Here is a 12,042-nt window from a genome sequence, read left to right as displayed (position 1 = left end):
TACTAAAGATAAGGCCCACCACTTAAATTAAATTGGTTATGATATATAAAGTATAATATTTTGCAAATTAGGTTTAGATGTGATCTTCTAAGCATAAAGCCAAAAGTTGAATTTTAAGTTAAGTAAAATTATTGATCTGACTTTATGCATAAAATACATAAGGAACACCTTATTACTCATTAGGACACTAGCCTATTTTTTTTTATTTTCAGTTTGTTCTTTTATAAAAACAAACAAAACAAAACAACAACAACAAAAAAAAACAGAAAAAACAGAAAAAACAAGGACACCAGTAATGAATTTGAAATTAAAAAAAAAAAAAAGTAGTTTTAAATTATGGTAAATAGTGGGATTAGTGCTCTTATGTCCCATCGTTTCTCCCAGTGTGAGAAATTTGTGTTGAAGAAACTACAAAATTAAAAAATACTTATATTGAAATTATTATTGGAAAACTGTTTCCTATCAGTGAGATGCATTTACATGGGATTTTGATGATAGACTATCCTTCTTAGTTGTTTGTTGCCAACAGATACAGTTATGGAGATGTTGCAATGATCTAGGATCTTACTGAGTAACATCCCAGAGGCTAGATCCCAGCAGGAGGGGGAGGCACCAAGAAGTACTTGGCCTGTAAGTTTCTATAGTCCACTCACCATGGCAAAGTCAGAAGCAGCAGCTCTCCCAGCAGGACACTGTCCTGGCATTTTTGAAATCATTCTTAAAAATCAAACCTAGAGCCAATTCTTCCTTCAACAATTAATCCTCAATATTAAATCATTTTATCGTTTAAAATTCCAAGACTTTTTTTTTTTTTCCCTCCTTAATGAACTTCTGAAGATTCCAAATGATAAACCATGGTCCAGAGTTCATACTAGCAGAGAAAAAAAAAAAAAAACTTTCTCCATGGACATACATAAGACATATAAAATAAATCATGTAGTATTTATTTTGTTCTCTACCTTGTATCTCCAAACCACAAAGTGGATAATTTATAGGTAAGCCTCTTAGTTGGATTAAGTTTTAAATATATGTTAGAAGTGGTATTATCAAAATAAAATTCTATTCAAATTAACTACTGTCACTGCTTGAATAATCTGAGTGAATATCTTCTTAAATATTTGGCTTTATTAACTAGCACAGGTTGCATAACAAAATAAATGTATGCTCTCCAATTTTAATTTCCTTTCCAATCTCATTCAACCCAGTAGAAAAATATTCAGGTGATATTACTATTGTTAAATGACAGATTAAGTTGAGTCACAATAAAAAAAAAATCATGTGTCTCAGGAAACCAAGAATAAATCAGATATTGTTAATATATATGGTCAGTGGATAGTTGGCATACTTAGTGTAATATATTATCACTAACATTTTTAAATTTATGCCTGATATTCTATAACCTACTCATATTCCAAATGAATTGATATTGAAAATCACTAATAAATATAAATCAGTATGTGTAGAAATCTATCCTTCTGAAGTACAATTAGAAAGTTTATTATGAATCATATGGTGTCACCGATATAATGTCCAATCATGAATATCTCACATGTTGGGATTTAGCATTGTGAACACTAAGAATACAATTTCTTTACTTAGCATTTTGTGAGGACTTTCATTAAAAAAATGTATGGTATAATATATGTATACATACAAAATAAAAATGTGAGTATAGTCTAATTATGGCCAATGAGAAATTTCCTTTTGTAATGAAATGGAATCATTAATTCCTCTTCCTCCCATTCTTTTGCCCTCACTCATTTTCTCTTGGCCACACTATAATGGTATCAAATGATGTATGTGCTATCATGAGTTCCTAGTTTGATTTTTCACTTCACTGAAGGAATAACACCACTGAATATTGATTTGGCTCGACTGAGAAACAAGTGAGGCACTCTGGTGCTATGGCCAATTATAAGACTATATATCTTAACATTTTAACTGCTTAATTTCTGCTTTAATGGTAAAACATAGTTTTAGTAACTTGAGCAAAAACTAAATTGTCATTCTTTTTAGGCTTTGAAAATGCACCATTTGATTTGCCCTTGTTAAAGACATATGTAAGAAATAATTATTTTAAAAGGGGAGAGTACCTGGGTGTCTCAGTCAGTTAAACATCTCACTCGGAATTTAGGCTCAGCTCACAATCTCAGGGTCATGAGATTGAGCCCCGCATAGAGACCTGCACTGGGTATAGAGTCTGCTTAGGATTCTCTCTCCTTGGGGCACCCAGGTGGCTCAGTCATTAAGCATCTGTCTTCAGCTCAGGTCATGATCCCAGGGTCTTTGGATAGAGTTCTACATTGGGCTCCCTGCTCTGCAGGAGGCCTGTTTCTCCTTCTTCCACTCCCCTTGCTTATATTCCCTCTCTCGCTGTCTCTCTCTCTCTCTCTGTTAAATAAAATCTTAAAAAATAAAGGATTTTCTCTCTCTCTCTTCCTCTGTCCGCCTTACTTGTCCCTGTTCATGCACTCTCTCCTCTCTCTCTAAGGGAAAAAAAAGGGGGGGGGGACATTAAGGTGTCCTTATCTTCAGGTGAATGCATGACCTCTAAATACTACAATTGACCTGAATCTGTTGTGGGATATTTCCAATGTTAATATTAATTCTATCCTAACAAGGCACCACTCTTCTAACCTCATTTACCCTTAATCCCTTCATCTAAAATACACCCACAATGGTGATTAAGGTTTCTGATAAAAATAGGGAGACACAATTCAGTCAATAGCAATGTAATTTCATATTATTCCATTAAACAATTTTGCAATGGAAAGCTAAAAACCTATGTTAGACCAAATTCTGAGAAGGCCTAAAATGATCTTCGATTACTTCATACTATTATTTGCTAAATTCCCTCTCTAATCTTGCTTCTTTGGCGATTTTTTTTTTCCCCCCTTACAGATGACTGGACGAGTTCCCAAAGCCTCTAGGACTATTTTCCCTGTCTCAGGATGGAGATTTAATCTGCTTAGTCAATCTGGTAGATAGAATTTTAAACGTATTCACTAGATCTTCCTGGGCAGTTTTTTTTTCTTTTTTTTTCTTTTTTCTTTTTTTTTTTTTTTATTACGTTATGTTAGTCATCACAGAGTACGTCATTAGTTTTTGATGTAGTGTTCCATGATTCATTGTTTGTGTATACCACCCACAGCTCCATGCAATATATATCCTTCTTAATACCCATCACCAGTCTCACCCATCCCCTAAGCCCCCCCCCCACCTCTAAAATCCTCAGTTTGATTCTGGAGTCCATAGTCTCTCTTGGTTCATCACCCACTCTGACTTCTCCCCCTTCATTTTTCCCTTCCTTCTCCTAATGTCTTTCATGCTATTCCTTATGCTCCACAAATAAGTGAAACCATATGATAATTGATTTTCTCTGATTTATTTAACTTAGCATAATCTCCTCTAGTCCCATTAATGCAAAAGTTGGGTATTCATCCTTTCTGATGGCTGAGTAATATTCTGTTGTGTATATGGACCACATCTTCTTTTCCATCTGTTCTTTTCCATCTTTGCCCTTCTGTTGAAGGGCACCTTGGCTCTTTCCTTAATTTGGCTATTGTGGCCATTGTTGCTATCAACATTGGGGTGCATATGGCCCTTCTTCTCACTACATCTGCATCTTTGGGGTAAATTCCCAGTAGTGCAATTGCTGGGTCATATGGTATATCTATTTTTAATTTTTTGAGGAACTGCCATACTGTTTTTGAAAGTGGCTGCACCAACTTGCATTCCCACCAACAGTGTAAGAGGGTTCCCTTCTCTCCACAACTTCTCCAACAGTTGTTGTTTCTTACTTTGTCAATTTTTGCCATTAAAACTGGTGTAAGGTGATATCTCAATGTGGTTTTGATTTGAATTTCCCTGATGATGATGAACATTTTTGATGTGTCTGTTAGCCAATTTTGTATGTCATCTTTGGAGAAGTGTCTGCTCATGTCTTTGGCCCATCTTTTGTCTTTATTATTTGCTTTTTGGGTGAGTTTGAGAAGTTCTTTATAGATCTTAGATATCAGCCCTTTGTCTGTAGTATCATTTGCAAATATCTTCTCCCATTTTGTGGGTTGCCTCTTTGTTTTGTTGACTGTTTCCTTTGCTATGCAGAAGGTTGTTTTGTTTTGTTTTGTTTTGTTTTTTATCTCAATGAAGTCCCAAAAGTTCATTTTTACTTTTGTTTCCCTTGTTTTTGGAGACGTGTCTTGAAAGAAGTTGCTGGCTGATGTTGAAAAGATCACTGCCTATGTTCTCCTCTAGGATTTTGATGGATTCCTGTCTCACATTGAGGTCTTTCATCCATTTTGAGTTTATCTTCGTGTATGGTGTAAGATAATGGTCAAGTTTCATTCTGTATATAGCTGTCCAGTTTTTCCAGCATCATTTATTGAAGGGACTGTCTTTTTTTCCATTGGATATTTTTTCCTGCTTTGTCAAAGATTAGTTGAGAGTCCATATCTGGGCTCTTTATTCTGTTCCATTGGTCTATGTTTTTGTGTCAGTACCATGTTTTTGTGCCAGTACCATGTAGTCATGTACTAAAACCACTGATTAATTTGATCTAAATATTCATATAGTCTGAATCCAGCTTAAAGCCAGAAGAAAAGTGACTTTATTTAGTCTAGCACATTGGTTTTCAAAGTAAATAACCAGGTAAAGCAAGATAGAGAATGACTCTGAAAAGGCAGACAGAAAATATCTGGCACACTATTATGTATTCATAATAGCAAATGATACAGGGATAGTAAGTTAGGATAGAATTTATGAAAGGTGAATCATTTGAATAATCAATCCTACTTTTAATTTCACTTTGTTTCTACCACTGCTACCATCACACAAAGCTGTTAAGAAATATTTTTCCAGGAAATTTAAAAATTGATTGAAGATTTGTCTCAAGTTATAAAAGATCAGCGTTTAACTCTAAAACAAATCATTTTAATCCAATTTGCCCTGATCCACCATGAAGAAAAAAAGTGAAAAAAAAAATCCTTCTAACAACAAAAATGTGTGATAAGTAAGGGAAATAAAATCAATACGGATTAGGAAGGAAGAAATAAAATTGCTTTTACCATCAGGTGGCACGAGTTTCTATGCATAATATTTCAAAGAATCAAAACAGCAACCAAAAAGACCTCCAGGAACTAATAAGTGATTATAGAAAGATCACAGAATAGAAGGTTATTATACAATGGTCATTTGCTTTCTTATATACTAGAAATGAACACTTGAAATTTAAAGTTGAAACTCTAATACCATTTATAATAGAAAACCCCCATATATGCATAAGGTCTACATGCAGAAAACTATAAAACACACATGAAAGAAACCAAGTAAGATTGAAATAAATTAAAAAAAAATACCATGTTCTTGGAGCAGAAGATACAATACAGTAAAGTTATTAATTATCCTCAAATTGAAGGAGCAGTAATAGAACAACTTAAAAAGTAACTTGATAGAATTTTTTTTTTCTATTGAACAGAAACTTAGCAGTCTTAGACTTTTTCCATCAGAGTATCTCTCTTAGACACCTTTTTGTTTGTTTGTTTGCATTATATTTGGAAATCTGGTCTATATTTTTTCTCTGTGACAAACAGATATTGTGTGTGTGTGTGCATGCACATGCATACACATGCATAACACTTTCAAATATAAAATCTTAAGTTGAAAAAGTTTATTTCTTTAAACTATGGAGGATTTTATTGTGTAAGAAAAACTTTTTAACACTAATATAATTTTCTTCTGCTTTGCTTTTAAAACTGTCCATCAACCCTTATAGACAATCTTATATTCTGCCAAATTATTTATTGCTTCTCCAACTTTTCCCCTTATGCAGATAACTGGCATATCATTCAGCCATTCTCTTGCCCTTGGGGCCCTCACATACAGTGTCAATGGTAGCTGTGACTCTTTAGTCAATTTAAGGAACAGGATAGTACAGCAAGCCCACAGTGTGGCCTTAAGACAAGGAATATGACAGGCATAGTTTACAGAGCATATTGAAATCCAGCTTTAGGATCAATCTCAGCATTGGGCATTTTTGGCAATAGAGAAGTATATCGATACTTTCTTCTTGGCTACATAAGTGTTGTCTCTCATCATAGAAATCCAGTGATTTCAAAAGTAGATGCTGCAAAGCAGAGGCTGAAATTCTGTCTCTGAAACAAATCTCAGTTGAAAGTTAAGATCAAGTAGTTTCAAGCTAAAATGGAATTCACTTGTAAATGTTTAAGAAGATAAATGGAGATGTTGACTAGGCGTGTATGAAAAGTATTGTAGAAACAAATAGCATTATTGTGAACTATATGCTTTATAGCGTTTCTTTCAATATAATAGTAATGATCTAATTTATAAATTCAAATAAATGTGGATAATTTTGAGATGGACATTTTAAACATAGAAGATGGAATTCCTGCCTATTTAATTCACTTATCAGAAAGACTATGCATTATATTGTATCCAAGTTTCACTACTTATTATTTGGGTGAATTTGGATAGATCCTATAACTGCTAATGTTTGAATTTCATTATCTATAGTTCAGGTATAACAGTATTAGCCTCAAATTATTTGGACAGAATTGAATGAGATAATCCATTATAACTAAGAATTTAGAAAGTACCTGTTATATATGTGTTCAATAAATTTGAGTTATTTTTATTATAAATCAAATTATGTTATCCATGGTAACTATAGTGGAATAGTTTATACGAATTAACATTTTTTTAAAAATTGCTGATTGGCAAAAAATCATAAGATGCTACTCTTTGGGTTGAATTTGCACAGTTATTTTATCAAATTTCAGTTCTAAGCTTCCAAAGTATATGAATTTCATATGATAACAAATATGTAAACTAAAATCTAGGAAATGTGATTTTTAGATTAAATACATGAATAGATCTAATACATATGATCTAATATATATAATCGTATAAATCATATAAAGCTCTAATATATATAATCATATAATCATATAAAGCTTCAGGACTTTAGGAGATGGGAACAATAAAAAATAACCCAGGATTCAAGCATCTTATTCATCCATTATTTTTCTCCCTAGTGTGGTTACTACAAAGAAGTCTTATAAGATTCTCTGGAAATTGTGGTTAAATTTAGCAGATTAAGATATAAGGTTATAGATTAAATTATATAAATAGATATTTTAATAAAAGAAACAGAAGAAGAAAGGAATCCCATGCTTCTAGGGATCAAGCTGAGTAAAACTGCCCCTCCAGCAGGGCTATAGTGATCGAGTTTGCAGATGATTCATTGAGTGCCCTGTGGAAGAGCACCTGGGCTGTATTCTGTCTTTTTTCCTGAAGTTTTGCTCCCAGGCGAGTGCCATATGCACTGCCTGTTAGATAATGTGTTGTCTGGAACACATCCTGATGTCATTGCCCAGAGAATTTATAGTCTTTATTGCAATAGTCTATGAATAGAACTCTCTGTGCAACTGAGAATAATTTTTAAACTTTTACATTTCTGAATAAACAAAAATCTAATGTGAATACATTGGTGCTAGCAGATCAGTGTTTGTTGTTGTTTGGTTTGGTTTAGTGCATTCGATCATCTTATTGAGGTGTTATATGCTGAGTATTTAATAAATCTTGCATTCTATTTATAATTAAAAATAATCTTAATTAGCACCATCAGTTGTAAAAGAAGTATATGCTTCTTTTCTGGAAAGTGACAGAACCAAATGGCATTGATTTTGGCATATTATATGATAGCCCTCATCCATTTGTTTAGGACCTGATGCAGAGATCAATGTATTACTTGCCTGGGGAAATCCAAGTCTCTCTCTCAATTTAGATATAGGGATTCCAGATTGCAGAGGTTATTAAGAAATAATCAACAATTTTTTAGAAGCTTTATTTTATAACCTAGTGTGCAATGAAAAATCAACGTTTTTTTGTTGATCAAATTTTGTTTTTTAGTTTGTTGTTCCAACTCTTGAAATACTATTATAAACAGTTCTAGGCTTGTATCCTTTGAGACTCCAGCTGAGTCCAATAATGGGCATGTGCTGGCTGGTTCAAGATATATCACTAGTATAATGTGACACTTCTTAAAATATCAATATTTATGACATATTATTTCAATTCAGTTAGAAAAGTGTGCTATGAACTTCCCTTTGAAGAGCAGTTTGTTGGTTGCCTTAAATGAATTTTACAGATATTGAGATTGTTACAAATGTATGGTTGTTGATAGAAAATTTTCTTTCATAACTGAAAATAAAACTACTTGAATTCCAAAGTAAGTTTGTGACAGTTAAAAAAATTTATCAGTAAAATAATTTTATATTTACCATTGTTACAACCTGAAACATAGTTGTTCATCAGTTTAAAAAAAAAAAACAAACTTCACATTAAACAAGAAAATATTTTGTTCCAAGTTAAAAAAATAAATAAATAAATAAATAAATAAAAGCCTAATGTAAGTGGACAAAAGCAGTGCTCACTTCATGATATGATGTGAAAGCTTAATGGTTTTTATTTTCCCCTCTGATGTGAGTGGATGTTAGTAACATGACTCTTAAGAATGTAGGAGACAATAGTCTTGAAATCTCTTCACTAATTATGTGTTCTTCAAAACACTTTCTGTCCTGTTGCTACTTTCAGTGTTTAAATCATGAGATCTAGATTAATTCATCATGCAAAAATGAGCATTAGTGACAAAAGATAGTGTTGTGGTAAATAGGCAAAATCAGCCACTAGAAGATGTTAGGGTATGGAGTCAACCACCTCTCAATCAGACAGAGAACACTCTCAATAATGCAAGTCACACAGCAAGGTTTATTTCCAGCTAGCTGGGGTCCAAGTATCTGCCCAGCACAGAGGGTTTCAACAAGGACCCTGAGCACTCAAAGCCAAGGGTTTATATAGCATTTTTTTTTTTTAAACATCCAACTCTCAGTAATTTTCCATCACTTCAGGGACCATATATACTTTTGGCTTGTGCCCCCCCTGATGGTTTAGCAAGATAAGCTCTCTTCAACATCTGGTCCCTGTGCCGCAACCGCCTAGCCATCCTGGTGGTTTAAGCTGCAGCTGGAGTGTTGCAGGGTGGGATACTTTCTTGGAACTAAAGCAGGGAGGGGGTCCCTGGAACTAAAGCAGGGAGGGGGGTCCCTGGAACTAAAGCAAGGAGGGGGGTCCCTGGAACTAAAGCAGGGAGGGGGAAGTTCAGCCCTTGGGCCTGAGATGGCTGCCCAAGCTAAGATGGCTGTACTTATGCTAACCCACTCTTACATTCCCCCCTTTCAGTTGTTCATAATGAGGAATCTTGCTTATTTATAGGGAAGTTGTGGGGGCCCTCAGGAGTGGGCAACTTTTCATATTGCTGTCTTAAGATGAGGAGTTGGATGGTATTAATACGGTCCTTTACAAAATTAATAAGCTTATACAGAATGTAAGGGCCAAAAGTTAGAATGAGCACAAGCAAAACAAATGGGCCAACTAAGGTAGAAACTAGGGTGGTGAACCAGGGGGTCCTATTAAACCAAGCCTCAAACCAGTTCTCCTGTGCCTCCCTCTCCTTCTTCCTCTTGGCTAATCCTTCTCTCACCTTAGCCATGGATTAGGACATAGAACTCCCTAGTGGCATTAAGGATCAATGTCGAGAGGCATGGGATGAGGCCAGTCTTAGAACACACCCACCATCCATTACTTTCTGAGGTTTCATGGTCCCTTTCAAAGTGTCCCTGCTACCTGTGTTCTTGGTAGGGGCAGGAGGAGCAAATACCTGATTTGGACCCACAGGAGCCGTGTTTTTTCTTTGTCTCATGGATAACCAGTTTAATGGTTAACAGTCCACTTGGGTAAGGGCCGGCCCAGGAGAGTCAGCCCATATCAAGCTGAAAACCCCAAGTCACTCTGGACACCCAGGACTTTTCCCTTTCTGCCCGCTCCTGGTTAAATTGTACACGCACTTGGGGTACCCTGTTGTTGGGGTCTCTGAAAGTGAAATTAACTAAATCCCGATTCCTGACAGCCCACTTCTGGGGCCCATCATTAGAGGTCACACAACTCTAGCTCTTACAGTAAACACTCTCTAAGCCACCACAGGTCTTCCAGTTATTTCTTAAACTGCCAGGGCAGGCCCAGAATCCTTGTGCTCGTCCTTGAGCGGTGTCAATAAGAGCCCGCTTTTGTATGATGTTATAATTGTGTTCCCTCCCCCGCATGAGTCCAAAAAGTTCCCTGAGGTCAAAATCAGGCTAGGATTGTCCTTAGCAAAACCTCAAGGTGAGGGCAGTTAAGTCCCCGGGGGAGAGCCACTCTGTCTGTTTCAAGGGCTTGTCAGTAGGTAAGGAATTTTAATGATTTTCTTCTGTCTCTGTTTCCCACATCAGCTAAACTTGAGGTGGGATGGCCTTAATTTTCTCGGCCTCCACATTTCCCCCTGAACAATTTTGATCCTTAAATTTTTAAGGTTGTTTAAGGTGGAAGGTCTCATCTTCTGTAACTTCTTCCTGTTGAATAGGGGCGTAGAGTTGTCCCTACCTACTCGGGTCAACATTGATCAGTTGAGGAATGTAGCAGAGTTACAAAAGACAGAGGCAGCTGCATCCAGCGCAGACAGTGAAGAAGTCTCTGTGCATGGTAAGGATCATCTGTAACAATATTCTGATGACAGAGGATTACTGGCAAGTGAGAGAAAACTTGTCAAGAGGTAAGGGGAGTCTCACATGCATTATTTAATTTAATACTGTGTCCTAAGGAGGGCGAAGGGAAGGAGATTTATCCTTTTATCGCCAGTCTCCAGAATTAACTTTGTCAAGGTTTCTTTAAGAGTCTGGTTTATTCTTATTATTTATCTGGAGTTCTGGGGCCAGTAGGCACAGTGTAGTTTTTAATTAGTGCCCATGGCCTTGGCCAATGTCTGTGAGACTGAACTCACAAATGCAGGGCCATTGTCTGACCCGATCATGAGAGGTGACCCAAACCTAGGAATTATTATTATTATTATTATTATTACTTTATTATTATTTTTTTAGTAGTTTTTGGCTACTACTCCTGCCATCTCATGTTTGGTGGAAAAAGCTTCTACCCAGCTTGAAAAGGTATCCGCAAAAACTAACATATATCTGTGTTCATATTTTCCCCATTGTTAAACATTTTTTGCTATTTTTACTAACTCAGTCAGATTTTTCCCTTTAAATCTTTTAATTTTCTGAGGTTTCCTCCTTATATCTGGGGCTGACTGACTGGCAAAAGCAAGATTGTCTAAATGAGCCATCGTGCAACTTCTCTGAAGTTTACCTCAAGTTGTCTAGCTTAGGCAAACAAACATTTAAAGACAATCAAATCTAGAATTTAACATCCATAAAGGCGTTTTATTAAAACATATTTTTTCTCTCTAAAATAACCCTCATTTCCAGAGATAGCCAAGTCAGGACCCATTCATTTGAAAAACCAGTCCAGTTTTAACAAACTTGGCCTAATTATTTACACAAGCTCAGCAAGAACAGTGAGTGTGATCATATAGATCTTTTAGAATCTGCTTTGCTGGAACTTCTTATAAGGAATCTCTAGGTTGAACTTTTAGTAGCCTCTCCAGGCCAGAAGCCAAGCCACGTAGTTGCCATCAGACATGCCTGCAATACCTGTCAGATTTGGGCAAATTCCTCTTCCTGAGCCTCTGCACCTACCAAGGAGTGACATTCTTTACTCACCTGGTGAGGCTGCTGGGAACTCTGTAAGCAAGGTATCAGGCCAACAGTTCCAAGGGGCTTTACGGCTCCAGGTTTTATAAAGCCAACCTCAGTTCCTTTAAGCTGTCTGGTCATATCTGAGTATTTTCAAATATGACATTCCAGTCAAAGCCTTGGTAAAATAACCAGTTTCCAATGGTGTCCTGTTACAAGGAGAACAGATTCCTATTGAACTTATGCAAATGACTGATTGCCATGGAAGAAAGAATATTTACTAAGACCTTTTGGTTTCAGAGGGTTCAGATAGAGAGAAAAGTTGAATACCTTGATTCGTTTACAAATGAGTACTTTTACATCTCTGTAAGTTACAGATAACTTAAGAAAAAGTTTCCCT

The sequence above is a fragment of the Martes martes genome (assembly GCF_963455335.1).
Source record: "Martes martes genome assembly, chromosome: 2".
NCBI lineage: Eukaryota > Metazoa > Chordata > Mammalia > Carnivora > Mustelidae > Martes > Martes martes.
This window is presented reverse-complemented; position numbering follows the sequence as displayed.